General features: G+C 49.7%; 1 protein-coding gene and 1 long non-coding RNA gene across 6 annotated transcripts in view; one reads left to right on the top strand and one right to left on the bottom strand.

The window, feature by feature from the left end:
* CD82 (CD82 molecule) overlaps positions 1-7,346 on the bottom strand; it is a 48,024-nt gene extending 40,678 nt beyond the window's left edge. The window contains exon 1 of one of the 5 annotated variants that reach the window (XM_023509428.1): positions 7,314-7,346. The gene's annotated coding sequence lies outside the window, so the exon portion shown is untranslated. The other 4 variants (XM_023509427.1, XM_012803875.2, XM_012803886.2 and 1 more) reach the window with 4 other exon arrangements.
* Positions 7,347-7,488: 142 nt separating this feature from the next.
* LOC111723018 lies at positions 7,489-14,832 on the top strand. The gene is made up of 3 exons (XR_002771648.1): positions 7,489-7,619; positions 10,677-10,854; positions 14,660-14,832. It is a non-coding gene; the product is annotated as an uncharacterized LOC111723018 (long non-coding RNA).
* Positions 14,833-15,980: the final 1,148 nt, after the last annotated feature.

The following is a 15,980-nucleotide window of genomic DNA, read 5'->3' as shown; positions in this document are numbered from 1 at the left end:
TCCGCCCAGCAGTCCAGAGCAACTTATCTGATTGGTTCGTTTTGGAGACACACAGGGCGTGCTCGACTGAACCCCACCCCTTGCCATGCCAGGTCACCTGCAGGCAACTTTCCACCTGAACTGCTTTCCATTCCAGCCACCCGGACCTGCTTGCTGGAAGGCTGGCTCCTGCCCAGCACTGCCTGTGGCTGGACCGATAAATGCTGTCAGTTACAGGGTAGAGAGTTGGCAAACCCTGTGAGTCCCGGATCTAAAGCCACATTCCCTGGTCAGCTTCCTTTGGGAGCTCCATCTTCTATGTGGGTAGCTCTAATCCTTGCGGCAACCCCTGCCTCCTGTGTTATTATCCCTACTTTACAGATGAGGAAACTGAGGCTTAGAAAGTTTATTAAGCAGACTGAGCTCAACTACTATTGGAAAGCTTTCTAACCACCACCTAGCATGTAGGGTGTGTCTACCACGTGGAAAGCCGATTACACTCTCATCCATATCTGACTCTTGTCTACCAGGCTGTGAGGCTTGTGTCCAAAGACACTCCCTTCAAGTCTTTTGAAGCTTGATATTCACTTCAAGCCAACACCCCACCCCACCTTTGAAAAAAATGTGAAAAAATATGATGTATTCACAGCAAAAACCTCAATGTGATCTCAGGTTCAGGTAATACATTTTATTTAAATATGTATGGTAAGTTTCTTATAGCTTATATGAGTGTTCTTTTTTTCTTGAGCATATAAATATAATACAGGCTCACTGCCAAAGATTCAGAAAATAGGAAAAAGTAAAGAGATAATAAAGGTCTGTAATGTAATCCGTATAATTATATATTGCAACATACATATTTACATATATTCATCTACACTCTGGCTTTGTTGAGTAGAGTCCTCTGGGAGTTAGTCAGTGTCTGCAACTGTTGGGATCTGCCCACCTCCTTCCTCAGGCTGTCTCCATGTAGGATGGGCCCCTGGAGTCTGTCCACTGAATAAAACCCTGCAGCCGCCCACCATGGCATCACATGTACCTCACTTACAAAAGCCAAGCATAGCAAGTGCAGGATAATAGTTACAGTTCTGTAGCCCAAGAAGGGTTGTAACTTGCCAAAAATCACATGACAAAGGATGAGCTGGGAGCAAAGTCCGGGTCCCCTGAAACCCATAATCAAGCTATTCACCAGGCAGTCCTGTCTCCCAAAGACTTTATCCTGCATCTTATTAAGAAAACTACCCAAACCAGCAGAAATATACATAGCACTTACTATGAGCCAAGCCCTATCTTAAACACTTTCTAAATATCCTAAATGTTCTCAAACAACCCTATGAGGTAAGTACTATAATGGTCTCCATTTAACAGATGCTGAAACTGATGCACAGAGTTAAGACACTTGCACAAACTCACAATCAGCTGGTAAGTAGCAGAGGTAGAAGTTATCTTCAGGCAGTTTGGTTCCAGAGTCTGTGGCCTTGTTGGCATTTCTTCTCTACTTCCCTGGGCATAAGCCCAGCCGGGACCCCAAGCAGACTTCTGGAGTACTTGCTGACTAAGAGTAAGGAAACCAGCCCAGAGGTCACCTCCCTGGCCAAGATCACTCTGCATCTCCATGGCAGAGCCAGGATTTCAATTCAGGCTTCCTAGAGTCCAGCCTCCAGCACTTTGTCCACTTCATCACATCGGGCCTAACTGCCTAGGCCCAGAACTCTGAAAATTCCCATGCTGATCACCCTTCAACATAGCAGGGAAAGTCAAGGGTGGAGCCCAAAGAAAGGGCAGAAGCCTCCACTGCAGGGCAAGAAGTTAGAGGGGCAAGTAGTGCTTCCCAGTGCTGCCCACCAGGAGGTCTGCATGGATGATGTTCCAGATGGATTTTCTGACCGGTACCATCCCCTTTCCCAGTGCCCAAAGGGCTGTGGCACCTTCCACAAATAAATGCTGACTTGAATGTCCCTTGACTGGCTGAGAGTTCACTAAAGGCCAGAGGACACGATTACTGGGATGGAGGAAATAGAGCTGTTCCTCTCCCAGGACAGTAAAGGTCAGACCTCGCAAGGGAAGCAGAAGCTCCAACTAAAGTGACCCCAAGCCACGCAGCCCATTTCCATCTCCCTGGATCCAGATCCCAGGAGTAGGGCAGACAGGCCCACAGGGGTCTGGCTCTACCTTTGCCAAGGAGTCACCGATATCTGACACCTAGTGGGGTCCTGCTGCCCCTCACCCCTGGGGGAATCACTTACTCATTCAGCCATCATTTCCCTAGTGCCTGATGTGTGCCAAGCCATGTGCCAGGAATCAAAGATGCAGAGATAGAGGGGCAGCACTTGCCCAGCAGGGTTCATGGAAACAGTTTGTATACTACAAAACAGCAGGACCAAAGAGCAAGGTGCTGGCTCGGAGTAGACAAGCACAGGGGAGAGGGCTATGGGAGGGGAGGGGGCCTGGGAAAAGTCATTCGGCCCTCGATGAGCAGACCTACTTCCCTTCAGACAGCTTAGAGTCACAGTGAGGAGAGCCCACCATCCTCCAGAAGAACCAAGGAACATCATGTGGCCAGAAATGATGAGTGTCTTGGGGCACGCACACATTGTTGGAGAGGTACAGTGGGCCTGCACAGAAGGCAGATGCTCTGGGAATGTCCCTAGGAGCCTGAAAAGTAGCCTGGCACAGGCCTTGAAAGACCAGCCAAAGAAGACAGTGATGGCTCTCAGTTATTGTGCTGGGTATAAAAGTGCTAAGTGTTTCACACGTACTTTTTTTGTTTTCTCCTCATGCCTCATGAAGCAGTTACCATTATTATCCCCATTTACAGATTCCAAAACTGAGGCTCATAGCCAGGAATTGGCAGGGCCAGGATTCCAACACTAATGTCCAGTGCTTCACCACCATGCTGTTCGTCCTTAATCTAGGAGTAGGCAGAAGGTAGATGAAGGTGCCGCAGGTGGGGAACAAGGGAAGAAGAGCAGGTAGGTGGGGCCAAGTACTATCTGAAAAGGTTGCTGAGCTCCCTTGAGTTGAGGCTGTGCTGCATGTGTGTGTGCACGTGTGCATGCATGCATGCACACTTGGGTATACATTCACACACATGTCCTACTTTATGAAGGTCCCAGAACCCCTTGAGGGTTTCCCATTAGCAGATTAGGGAAGGAAATCCAGAGAGAAGGAACCTGTCTAAAGTCACACAGCACATGAACAGCAGAGTTGGAACAACCCCCAAGGACCAGAATGCAGGCCTCAGCTGCCTCTTCACGTCAGAGTGAATCAGCTGCTATTAGGAAAACGACGGTGGAGGGGGATCCCTGGGGTGAGTCAGGAACACGTAGCCCCTGAAAGGCAGCAACTGGGGCTGTTACTGAGCCCAGGGTTTGTGGTTGGCTCCTACTTCACAGGGCAGCGCCAGGAGCAAGAGGAGGAGGAGAGCAGCACCTCCCACACCACTGGACCATGTTTACCTCTGGGCTTTCCTCCCAGCCCCTCAGTTCCAAGCTTACAGGAGGGGAAGCTGGTGGGCAGGGCAGTTCCTGCTGAGATTAAACCCCCCTCCACACCCCTGTTCTGCTGCACAGAGGGGCCCAGGCCAAGCAACCCTGGCTTTCCCCTCCCCTTCCATCTCACACAGAGCCAACTCCTGTCCGTTTGACGCTCTTGATTAAATCATAACCACCCCTCTCTAAACTTCCCATGGGGCAGAGGAAGTGGGTATAACGGTTTGGAGCAAGGGGCCAAGTTAAAACCAGGGGGTGCCAGCTGGCCTCAGATACTCCAAATCTGAAGGAACACTCAGGGCTTGCGTCTGCTCAGCCGTGTGCCAGGAGGAACTGTCTAGTCCTCAGGGGAACAGGGCTTAGGTCCCCAGAGTGAAGGGGGATGGCCAGTGGGGGCTTCCAGGTCTCAAGAGAGAAGGGGCTGCCCCACACAGCAGAAACTTCAGTGGAACCCAAAGGAATCAGAATGCCACCCCCCAATGTGGGAAACTTGTGCCCTGACTGGCCTCCTGCCACCAGAGATAGCACGTGCTAACCTCTCACCCTGTCCTCCCTGGGCAGGGAGGCACTTCTCTCTAACTACCCCACTCCCAAACCTACTGGCCGGCCCAGGCTCCTGCCACTGGGCACAAATGCACCCCCCAGCCCTTCTTGGGTGGCTCCTCTCTACCCTCAGTAGCACTCATCACCTTCCCCAGTGTCCCCCCTACCTAATATAGCCACCTCCCTGAGCCCCTACTGCGTACCACGTACCAGGGGCTAGACAGGATAAAGGAAGGAAAAGCAGGCTGGACTATCCCCTCCCTTCCCTCTGATGATGCCTTTGCTATCTCCGTGGCTGGTGCCCCTTCCTTCATTCCCAGTGGCAGACATCCCCCAAACTGTCTACACCCTTTCTTCCCTGTCATCACAACCACTGGTTCATTATCACTGCTGATCCTCCTCCCAGCACATCTGGCACAGACCACCTTTTCTGAAGTGTGGCTCTGTTGGATCACTTCCTGCTTAAAGACCTTCAGGGGTTCCCACTTTCTATAAATCAAATCCAAACTTCTCACCTTGGCATTCAAGTTCCTCCATGAGTTGATCGCACCTACTACACACATCACTGCAGTCCCAATACCAGCCAGATGGCTCAACCCAAGGGTTTCTCAAGTTTCCCTAAGCAGGCTGCCCTTTCTGCCTTTGCCTAGGCATTTTCTTCTGCCCAAGATACCACATTCATACTAGCTGCCATGACCCTCTCCAATCGGTAAGGCCCTGAAGACTGCGCGAATCCTTTCATCATTTATCTTCTTTCAGACTCACTAGTATCCTTGCCTAAGCCTCCTTGCAGAAGGAAAGCAACCTGCGGGTGCAGGCCTTGCATGGCCACTTCTCATTCATCATGTGGGGCAGGGGTGGTGCTGGGGGGCTTTCCATGAAGGCTTACTGGGTAGGCCCTGTTGGAATGAACATCTCCTACTCCTCACCACAGACACCACCTACCCGGCCCTCTCCCTGCCTACTATACCAAATTCTAATCTTACGCCACTCAAAAGCTCAGAAAGTCTGTGGCACTATGCTGATGTAAGCCAAACTAGGACTTGGGAATTCAAACAGAAAGTCGTGCTTAAGTCTCATCAGCGGCAGGAATCCTCCTTATCTCTCCCCACCCCTGGTTTCTCAAGTATCTCCCCTCTTCTCAACACCTCCCCTACACACACAGTCTTCTTCACATACTGCGGCCTCTAATCAAACTCTGTCCCATAGTATTTTCCAGCTAGTTCCACTGTGTATAGCTTATCTGTTCCCCTCCCCCTGAAGACGCAGGGAGCCAACATGCAGCACCCTCAGTGTTCTTTGGTGCCTGACCCTGCTCAAACAGACAACAGGTACCCACTCTGCCCATCACCCCTGCCCCAAGCCAAGCATGCAATGGTATAGCTGGGTTCCAGCCACCAGGCAGCACAGACCCATCTGTCCCAGAGCCCTGGGTGGGAATGATCCTCTCCAGCAGGGACATGGTGGGCCTAGGGGAGCCCTCATTGTCAGCAACTCAGGATGTGGGCAGAGCCAGGTCTGGCACTTCGGCTCACCTCTGTATCCTTTAACTCTGTCCGGTATATAGTAGGTACTCAGTTAACAGCTTTTGGCTTTAATTGAACACTCATAATCTCATGCACTATTACAGAAAACTCAGCCACTCTCAGCCCCAGGTGACACACTGCCCAAACCTCAAAGAGTGATGTTTCTGGCAGGTAGCAATTTCTGGCTCTCAGAAGGTCAGGGAGCTGCAGCTAGCCCCAGCTCTCCATCCCCTACCCCACAAATGGGCTTAGTCCCTGGCAGGAAGCCAGTCCCATCACCTGCTGATCCAAATCAGGGCAGCTATCACACAGTGAAACTTTGCTGGGTCCCCAGTGCTTGCTAAGCACCATATATACATTATTCTATTTAGTTCTTGCTAATCCTGTTGGATAATGTCATCACCCCCATTTTACAGATAAGGAAACTGAAGTTTGGAAGGGCAGTAGAACCTAAGTCATTTTGGTCCCAAAGCCCCAAGTCTTTGACCACGGAACTAGGCTGTACATCTACTGTGGCCCAGCACAGAACACCCACAGCCACCAGGCACGGAACCCTCCAGCCCTCAAAACTAAGGCTGGGTATGTCATAAGATTCCTTTGCGCCCAGGGCTTGACCCTGGGTCCAAGGTTTGGTGTAGTCCCTTCTTTTCCCTCTTCACCAGGATAAGAACTAAGCCCCAGTTCCCACCCCTCCACCCCAGCCTCTCAGGCCACCTCACCTGGAAAAGCCCACTGAGTTTCCAACTTGATCTCTTAGAGGCCTTGACTCAGTTGAGCTATAAAAATTGGTGAGAGGTGGGGATCAAGGGAGAGCAGAAACTTCCCTGCTTTGAGCTTCCCTTCCTGAAGACTTGAGGGCTCCAGCCCCATCTGAGAAACCAGTGTGACCTTTAAAGATACTCGTTTCTCTCAGTCTCATTCTGCAAGGAGAGGAGTTAGGCGGCATGAATACCTGTGGCTGAACTGCAGCTCTCCGTCACCTGCCAGGCCTCACCCTCGGGGCTTTAGTCAGAAAGGGCCACGGTTGCTTGGAGTTCACCTGACTCAACTTCCTCCTCCGGGAACCAGGGAGGCTCTAGCCAGGTGAGGGTACGGACCAGGGTCACACAGCTGGTACATGAGGGAGCCGCAGAACTGGGGGTTCAGGACTCAGGGGCTAATGTTCCTTCTCCCCACCAGCTGCCCCGACCTGTCATTCACTATGTTCCAGAAAGCTGGCAGAGCCAGCTGCGGAAGTGGGGGCAAAAACCAACTTTCTGGTAGTCTGTGGGCTTCCCCCGAGCCCCGACCCCCAGCCCCTCTTCTTACCAGTTGGCTCTGTTTTCGCTCCGCGCTGCAAACCCTGAGCCTCCCTCTCGCTCCCCAGTCAGAGTCGACTGCGCAGCGCTTGGCTGGGTCACTCCACCGTTCCCCCCCTCCCGGACGCCGTCGGGGAACGCAGCGGCTACGGCCAGGCCCCGCCCCCCCCAGAGGACGCGCCCCCTCGGCAGCCCGGTCCGGCCCTCTGTCCCACCCCCATCCTTGTGGGAGGGCCCTTAGCGTCCTGCAGGAGGTGAGGCCCCGCCCCTTCCCCCCCTGCCCGCTGCCGCTCCCCCTCGGGCCGCTGCACCTCCCTCCTCTAGCCTGGTCAGCCCTGCGTCCTTGTCGCATAAGGATGAAGCCTGCCCCTGCGCCCTCCTCCTCGGCACTGCACTCCGCGCCCTTCCAGCCCGCCCCGACCCCTGCCGGTTCACAGCCCTACCTAACGGTCCCGCCCCTCGGCAGCGTTCCTCACCCTTCGCAGTCTCCTCCCGGGCGGTTGGCGGCTCTCCTAGGCCCGCCCATCTCCCTGTCTTCACTTTCTCCTCTGAGCTTACCCCGGCCCCTGGCTCGCCTAGGGTGAGGCCACGCCCCTTCCCCGCCTAGGCGGGGTCCCAGCGCCTCCCCAATCCTGCCCTGCCAACCCCAACTCTGGGCCGGTAGCCCTCGGGGCCCCACGCTGGTATTCCAGAACGGGTGTATCCGGGTGCAAGCGGAGAACAGCGTGGGAGCTGATTGCGTTCCAAGTCGGGGCCTCTATCAGGAGGCAAACGAGACTTAGGTACTTTTTGGAAATACTAACAGCTACCATTGATTGAACCCTTGCCAGGGACCAGGCTCTATGCCAGGCCCTGTAAAAAGTCCCGGCCCTTGAATTCCCACAACTCACAGGGTACTCATGTTGTTCCCATTTTGCTGATTTGCAATTTAAGGCTTAGACAGTTCAGATCTCAGGCCCTGACTCTCATGGGGGAGGCAGTGGTGAGCAGGATCCAGCAACACGTCCTTAGTCACAGGCTTGATGCAGCTTGTCTGGCCTGGCCCCTGCAGAAGTGGCTAGCTGGCTGTTGAGGTAGTGCCCAGTGGGCTGCCTGAGGTGAGGGAGGAGGTGGTACAAAGGCCTGCACCCTTAAAGCTGGGTGGCTCACGCCGGTAATCCTAGCTCTCTGGGAGGACAAGGCCTGCGGATTACTTGAGCTCACAAGTTCCAGACCAGCCTGAGCAAAAGTGAGACCCTATCTCTACTAAAAATAGAAAAACTGAGGCAAGAGAATGAATCTCTTGAGCCGGAGTTGGAGGTTGCTGTGAGCTATGACGCCACAGTACTCTACCCAGGGCAACAGCTTGAGACTCTGTCTCAAAAAAAAAAAAAAAAAAAAAAAGCTGGCTTTCTCAGTGAAGAAGTGGTCCAGAATTAAGGAGAGCTGCCAAAGATCTCTAGATGGCTGTGGGGCTCCACTCTGTATCCCAGCCCTCCCTTTCCCAGACATTAGGGACCAGCCTCCGGCAGATTACTTGGTTAATGACCAGGGCCATTCACCTGTGCAGCTGACAAAGCACTTCCATTCCCATTATCTCATTGGAATCTCATAACAGCACCATTGTGGGGAGAGTATGATTATGCCTGTTTTGCATGGGTGGAGTAGGGTAATGAGCTGGATTCCAGGCCAAAACAGTGGTTCTCAAAGCATGTCCTTAGACTGGCAGCAAACGTCATCTGGGAACTTGTTAGGAATGTGTATTTTGAGGCTTTATCTCAGACCTACTGAATGGGAAACTGTGGGGCAATTCATTTTAATAAGGCCTTCTTTCTAAATCACACTCAAGTTTGAACCACTGTGGGACAGACTGTAAAGAGGTTAGAGCGGTCAGAGAATCACATAGACCTAGGGCAAGGCTGAGCACTTAACCTCTCTAGGATAAGCCCTTAAATAGTAAATAATAACAACAGCAATAATGATAATAGCAGTCTTGAGGTTGGCTGTCGAAGATGCAATATGATAATACTCATGAAGGATTTGGCCCACTGCTGGGATGGATGCTGTGCATGCCCATGGGTGTTCACATGCCAGTGTTCTCCTTCCAGTAAAATGTATCCTTCACAGAATCTCCACACCACGTCAGAAGAGTAGGGCTGGGGAATCCTTTAAACATAGCAGTGTCCCATTTGGTTGAGCTTTCCACAGAGGGACACCATGCATACTGCAAGAGGTCAAGGTTCTAATAAAATCCCAAATGATACAGATGCTGGTCTGGGGACCACACTTTGAGAAGCACGGTGCTAATCTGTCTCGAGCTGGGTTCCAGCTGCTTATGCTACCCAACATACAAAATGGGCATAAAATACCCTCATCTTCCACCCTGCTTCATACCCCCTTCTCTAAAAGCTGGGGGTGTTTGTGCTGGTTATTGGCAATTGGCAATTGGCTAACAGCTGGGTCCTGTCGGGCCTCTCTCTCCACCATGCAGACATTCCCTTGCATTAGTCCCATCTGCTACCCTTCCTGTGTCTGCCACTCCAGATTAGAGATGGAGGCAGCTGTGGCCACATGGAGGGTGGTAGCAGGGCTGCTTCTGGAATCTCTGCCATACTCCCACACCATCCTCCAAGCTCCCATTGAATAGGATCTTGCTGCAGGTACTCATAGCCTGAGCATTGGACCTATTGTGCAGACCCAGGCCAACATGGCATCCCAAGTTCAGAGTGCAAATCTAAAACCACATACCTTTTATCTAAACATTTAACTGACTGGAAAATGAAGTATACATATCTTACCTTGACAAATATTCTTTCTTTCTCTCTCTCCTTCCTTCTTTCCTTCCTTCCTTCCTTCCTCCCTTCCTCCCTCCCTCTCTTTCTTTTTTTCTTTATTTTGAGACAGAGTCTTACTGTGTCACCCTTGGCAGAATGCCATGGCATCACAGCTCACCACAACCTCCAACTCTTGAGCTTAAGTGATTCTTTTGCCTCAGCCTCCCAAGTAGCTGGGGCTACAGGCACCTGCCACAACACCTGGCTATTTTTTTTTTTTTGGTTGTAGTTGTCGTTGTTTGGCAGGCCCAGGCTGGATTTGAACCCACCAGCTCCAGTGTATGTGACTGGCAGCCTAGCCGCTGAGCTACAGGCACCGAGCCAACAAATATTCTTTACAATAACCAAAGGGATCATGTTCAAATTTGAAATTCTTAGACTCTTTGAAATTTTGTGCAAAAACATGGTGGTGTGGAAAGGTCAATCTGATCCCATCCCTGAGCCCACCCACTCTGCTTTTCTTCTTAGCCCTGAGTAGCCTAGGACTTTGGCATGTGAACACCCAGCCCACATGCCCAGACTCTGTCCACACACCACACCCATAGCCACATCTTGATCACCCGTCTGTGGGTGCACATATCAGGGACAGGATACACCCTCATGAGGGTGGACCTGGGTGAGAGGATTTGTAAGCCTTAAAGTGGGCTTGGACCGGTTAGGCAAAGGTTTCCAGGTTCTTAGACACCTAAAGCATGATCAAGGTGGGCTGTGGGCTCTGAGTGGACACAGGTACCTTCTTGACTAGGTCTGTGGTGGCACTGCCATTTGGCCTTGTCCTCCCAGCACCTAGTGTAGCCCTTGGGAGCTTAATGGGTGGCTGTGGAGTAGATGCGCACTGGAGTCTATTTCAGTCCATTTTCTGTTGCTGTAAGAGAATTCCACAGGTTGGGTGTCTTAGTCCATTTTGCATTATTATAAAGTGGTATCTGATACCAGGTAATTTATAAAGAATAAGGAAAAGAGATTTATTTGCTTAGTGGTTCTGCAGGCTGTGTGAGAAGCATGGGACTGGCATCTGCTTTTCAGGGAGCCTCCAGTCAAGGCAGAAGGAGAAGGGGGAGCAGGTGTGTCATGTGGTGAAAGAAGGCACAAGAGAGGGAGGAGGTACCAGTCACTTTCAAACAACCTGCTGTCCTGTGAACTACTAGAGGAAGAACTCATTACCACCAGGAAGGCACTGCACCATTTAGGAATCTGTCCCCAGGTAACACCTCCCACACGGCCCCACCTCCAACGTTGGAGATCAAATTTCAACATGAGATTTGGAGTTGACAAATATCCAAACCACATCACTGGGTAGTTTTTAAAGAAAAGAATTTTATTTTTTACAGTTCTGGAACTTGAGAAGTCCAAGGTCAAGGGGACACATCTGGTGAGGGCCTTCTTACTGTCTAATAACATAGCAGAGGACATCACATGATGAGCTAGCGATACTGTGTCAGCTCAGGTCTTTCTTCCTCTGATAGCCACCAGTCCCATCATCAGGACCCCACCCTGATGACCTCATCTAATCCTAATTACCTCCCAAAGGCCCTGTCTCCAAATGTCATCAACATATGAATTTGGGGATTAAGTTCCCAACACATGAAATTTGGGGGACACAGACTATAGCAGAGTCATTCACTGAAGTATCCCACTGGGTTGGGTCACCCAGATCTGTCTTCATCCCCTCTTTTCTAGCAGAAGTAAGGCTTTCCATGGCTGACTCTGGGGATTTTGCCAGGCAGAGAGTGGACCCATGATTTTCAACAAGTATGCTGCAGTACACTGACATACCATGAAAAATCATTAATTAAATTATTTTTGAAGGAAGTTCCAAGTGCAGTAGGCATATTCTTTTTCTGATTTTTTTGCTCTTTTTTTTTTTTTGATCAACATAATTTAAATGTGCTGCAGAAGTTTGACTATAGATTCAAGTATGCCATGAGATTAAAAATGTTGAAAAACACTGGAGTAGAGAGAGATGCTTCTAGCAAAAGACTCTACCTTTTTGAAATTCTTTAGTCCATTTCCAAGGTGAGGTCAGGAGTTCTGGAGGTGGGGAAAGGGGTGAGAAGACCAGAAAGCCTTGAGAAGACATCAAATGGCCAAGTTGGAGGTTGGGGAGGTATTTGTTTGGTAAGACCTCCAAGGGGTGTGGCCCTAGGGCTCCCAGCCTCTCAGAAGATTCTCCCATCCCAAAAGTGGCACAAGGAGATCCCAAGGCCCTTGTTGGCAAGAAAATGGGGGTCAGTGTTTTGTCAGTACCTGGGCCCATGTAAGGCCCCAAGACTTTTGCACAACTCTGGTGGAAGGAAGAATGGAAGGAAGGAAATTGGGATATCTGTTTCTTACTGTTATGTGACCACCCCACTTGTTTTTTAGCCCATAAATCTGCAATGTGGGGTGGGCACAGCAATGAAGGCTTATCTCTTCTCTGTGCAATGCCAGTTGCTCAGAGGATCCATTTTCAAGACGGTGTGCTCATAGGACTAGCAAGTCACATACTAGGTGTCAGCTGGGAGCTCAGCCAGACCTGTGAACCAAAGGCCTCTATTATTCTCTATGAGGCCGCTCCGCAAGTTGTTTGGACTTCCCCACAACTGGGTTGTTGGGTTTTAAGAACAAAGATCACTTTTGAAGTGCATGGCATTTTGTGACCCAGCGTCAGAAGTCACAGAGCATCATTTCCTTTGCATTTCATCAGTGGGGTCAGCCACAAAGGCTCAGCCCGTGCAAGGGGAGGATGGATAGTCTCTCTCTCTTGATGAGGGGGTGGCAGAGTTCTAGAAGCACTTGTGGGACAGGAAGTATCCTTCCAGACATCTTAGGAAAATGCAATCTGCCCCAAGTAGGCCCTCGGAATGACCGGTGTAGAATTTCCTCTGATGGGAGCTGACCTAATTAAATCGATTTGAAGGAAAAGCTATACAGTAGGTCTTGCACAAGCATTTGTGCACAAATTAAAAACTCCAACAATGGACAGTTAGTTTTGACTGCTTGAATTAAGATCTTCTTTCTTCAAGGATTCTCAGAATAAAGGCAGCAACTTCTTCCCTCAACCTGCACTGTTTCCTTGAAGTCATTAACTTAAGTAGCATCGGCTTAATCCTCAGAGTAACAATGCGATGAGGTGCGTACTGCAGTAGAGCCTCCATAGCTGACCACTTCCCTACACTGACCACCTCCTTAGGTTGACCTAATTTTCATAAACTGGACATGCACCACAGGTACATATCCATACAGTAGGCCGAGTTCCTGATGTTGACCACCTCCATATGCTGACCAGTTTGTTGCAGTCCCTTGAGTGGCCATCTTACAGAGGTTCTACTGTAGTTTGATGTGGAAATGGATGCACTCAGATGCCTAAAGTCACACAACTGATAAGTGACGGAGGAAAGAGAAGTCACAGTTTGTAGCCAACCCAATTCTCAGTTACAGAAATTGAGCCCTAAGGGAAAGGTCCATGTTGAACAGTACCCAAGTATCCCGATTCTGAGCACCCATCCCTGAACCACACGGCCTACCTCAAAGTCTCAATCTAGGCCAAAGAGCTTCCCCAGGACCTTGAAGGGCCCCAGCTTTCTGCCTGAGTGACAGAGAGCGCTCTGGCTCCTGAGAGCTGAGCGCCAGTGAACCCTGGGCTTAACTCCGTACCATGCTCCATCCTCTTGCAGAGTGTCAGGCTGGGAAGTGGTTAATAACAATTTCTCAAACTTTCTATTTTTATTTCTCTATTTCCCTATTTCTAAGCACAGTGAGGCCTACATTTAAATGGGCTCAGCAGGCCACTGACCTTCATTCTCTTCTCCAAAGCATTTAGTGGTGATCTGAACTCCATGCCCGTGATAGCTGGTTTGTAGTTGGAGCAAGGGCCCAAGTTCCCACCGAAAAACTGGGCTATGGATTTGTTCCTGTCACAGTCATTTCACAAAGATCTGTTAGGCCCTTGCCTGGACCCCACCCTTCCCCCTACTACCTCTGAAGGTCCAGGGCTTAATCCCACCCAGCCCTGGGCTCAGGGGAGTTTGGGCACCGTGGGAACCTTACACTACATCATTGCCATAGCAACGACAACAGTAATCATTTTAAAAGTAACCTGTTACCCTGGCCAGGCATTTTAAAAACCACTAATTTAAGTATATTTAACTAATTGATAACTAGCGTTTGTGTAGTCCTCCACATGTTATGAAGTTTACCTCTTTATTTTACAGCTGTGGCACATGAGCAACTGTTTGAAGCTACTAAATGATGTTCTCCCCCCCCCCCGCCCGCCATCCACAATTCCCTGTTCCACCTTTCAGATGTCAGCTCAACCCCAGTGTGGGGTTTGACACCCCAAATAGTTATAAGCCCACAACCCAGTATGTGTTACTTATTTATAAATTACATGTATGTACTATTTTACTAGCCATTTTTCATGGTATGAACCATACACAAAAACAATTTAAAAAGATAAAAATAATTAACCAAAATGCCCATCAACCCAGGAATGGATTACTAAACTGTGGTGTACACCATGGAGTACTAGTCAACCATAAAAAGATGGAGACTTTACATCTTTTGTATTAACCTGGATGGGGATGAGACACATTCTTCTTAGGAAAGTATCTAAAGAATGGAAAAGTATCCAATGTCCCCAATACTAAGATGAAGGCGATAGATGGTCTAATACATGCTCGCATAAGAGAAAAACTCAATTCAAGTTGTGGGGGGCAGAGGAGGGAATAAAGGAGGGTGGAGAGGGGTGACGGGGAGAGAATTGCTGTGCTCCTACTTAATGGAAGGGCACAATGGCAGGGTATACGGCGCACCTCTTGGGTGCAGGACACAGGAGAAGAGGGACTCCCCCTAACAGATGCAAACATTGTAACCTAGTTGTTTGTACCTTCACATTAACCTGAAACAAAATAAAATAAATAAATGTAGTCCAGTCCAAAAAGTAAAAAAATAAGAAATGTATTAAAAATATTTTCTCTCTCTGCATAATAAGCATGAGGCAGTCTTATCAGTTTGTCCTTGGATTCCAGGAGATCAAGTTGGAGACTGCCTACCGTAGCTTCCATGCCCGCAGGGAAGAGTTGTGGGAGCAGCAAAGCAGAAGATGGAAGAAGCTTCCAGACAACCCTTTTCAGTGTCTCCGGATACAGGTGCACCCCAGAAATATTGAGGGTTCAGTTTCAGACCACCACAATAAAGTGAGCATTGCCATAAAGCAGTCCCACAGATTTTGTTCAGTTTCCCAGTCCATTTGAAAGCTACATTTGTTTTGTACATACATGGCTTAAAACGTGTTGCTAAAGAATGCTGACACAGAGACAGGAAGTGGGGGCATGTTGACGCCAGTGGATTCGCTCATGGTATCTATGGAGCATGATAAAGTGAAGTGCAATCAAGTGAGGTGCACCTGTGCTCATAGGCCCCTGAGATGGAAGAGGTGGCGCTGTGGAGAGGGAAGTTCTCACACCAGCTAAGGGGGTAGCTGCACAAAATCAGTGGGAGATCCTTTCCTGAATCAGGCCCGGGGTTACAAAGAGTACTACTCTGTGGCCCAAGAAGCCAATGGCATGGGACATTCTCCCCACTGTGCAGTTTGAAAACTGGAGAATTTCATGTTGACATTTACATGTACAGCTTCCATTGAAAAATAAGCACCTCCAAATATCTTGAGGTGCCTTCTGACAAGGCCATAACTGGCTGGATCCGAGTGGCAACATATACTTGCAGCTAGCCACAGTCCCCACCACTCTCTATTGATCACCTCACCTGCGTCCCTCACTTGTGCAGCCTGATTCCTCTGGGCAACTGAGTTTGCAATCCAGAGACCAATAGGTTTAGCTGAATGCACATTTATATTTAGAGTCCTATCATTCTCTGATAGTCACAGTGCTGCACAGACCTTTGCAAGAAGACAGGGACAGCACATTCCCTTCTTCCCTTTTCTCCATGACCCTCCCTATGAAAGCTTCTATGTTTGCCCAGACGTCCTCTGTGAGACATGGCTTTAGGCTCAAACTCAGCTCTGTTACATTTCTAGCTATGTGACCTTGGGCCTGGCCCTTCACCTCTCTGAGTTTGTTTCCTCATCTGTAAGCTAGGGGAAATACACAAACAATAGTTGCTCAAGACCAGCCTGAGCCAGAGCCAGAGCCAGAGCCGAACAGCATCTCTAAAAATAGCTGGGCGTTGTGGTGGAGGCCTGTAGTCCCAGCTACTTGGGAGACTGAGGCAAGAGAATTGGTTAAGCCCAAGAGTTTGAAGTTGCTGTGAGCTGTGTGATGCCACAGCACTCTACCAAGGACGACAAAGTGAGACTCTGTCTCAAAAAAAGGCGGGGGGGAACTAGTTAGT

This window comes from Otolemur garnettii, unplaced genomic scaffold (assembly GCF_000181295.1).
Source record: "Otolemur garnettii isolate 467f Iridium unplaced genomic scaffold, OtoGar3 scaffold00001, whole genome shotgun sequence".
NCBI classification, from domain to species: Eukaryota; Metazoa; Chordata; class Mammalia; order Primates; family Galagidae; genus Otolemur; species Otolemur garnettii.
Note: the sequence above shows the minus strand (reverse complement) of the source record. Positions and strands in the feature narration are given on the sequence as shown.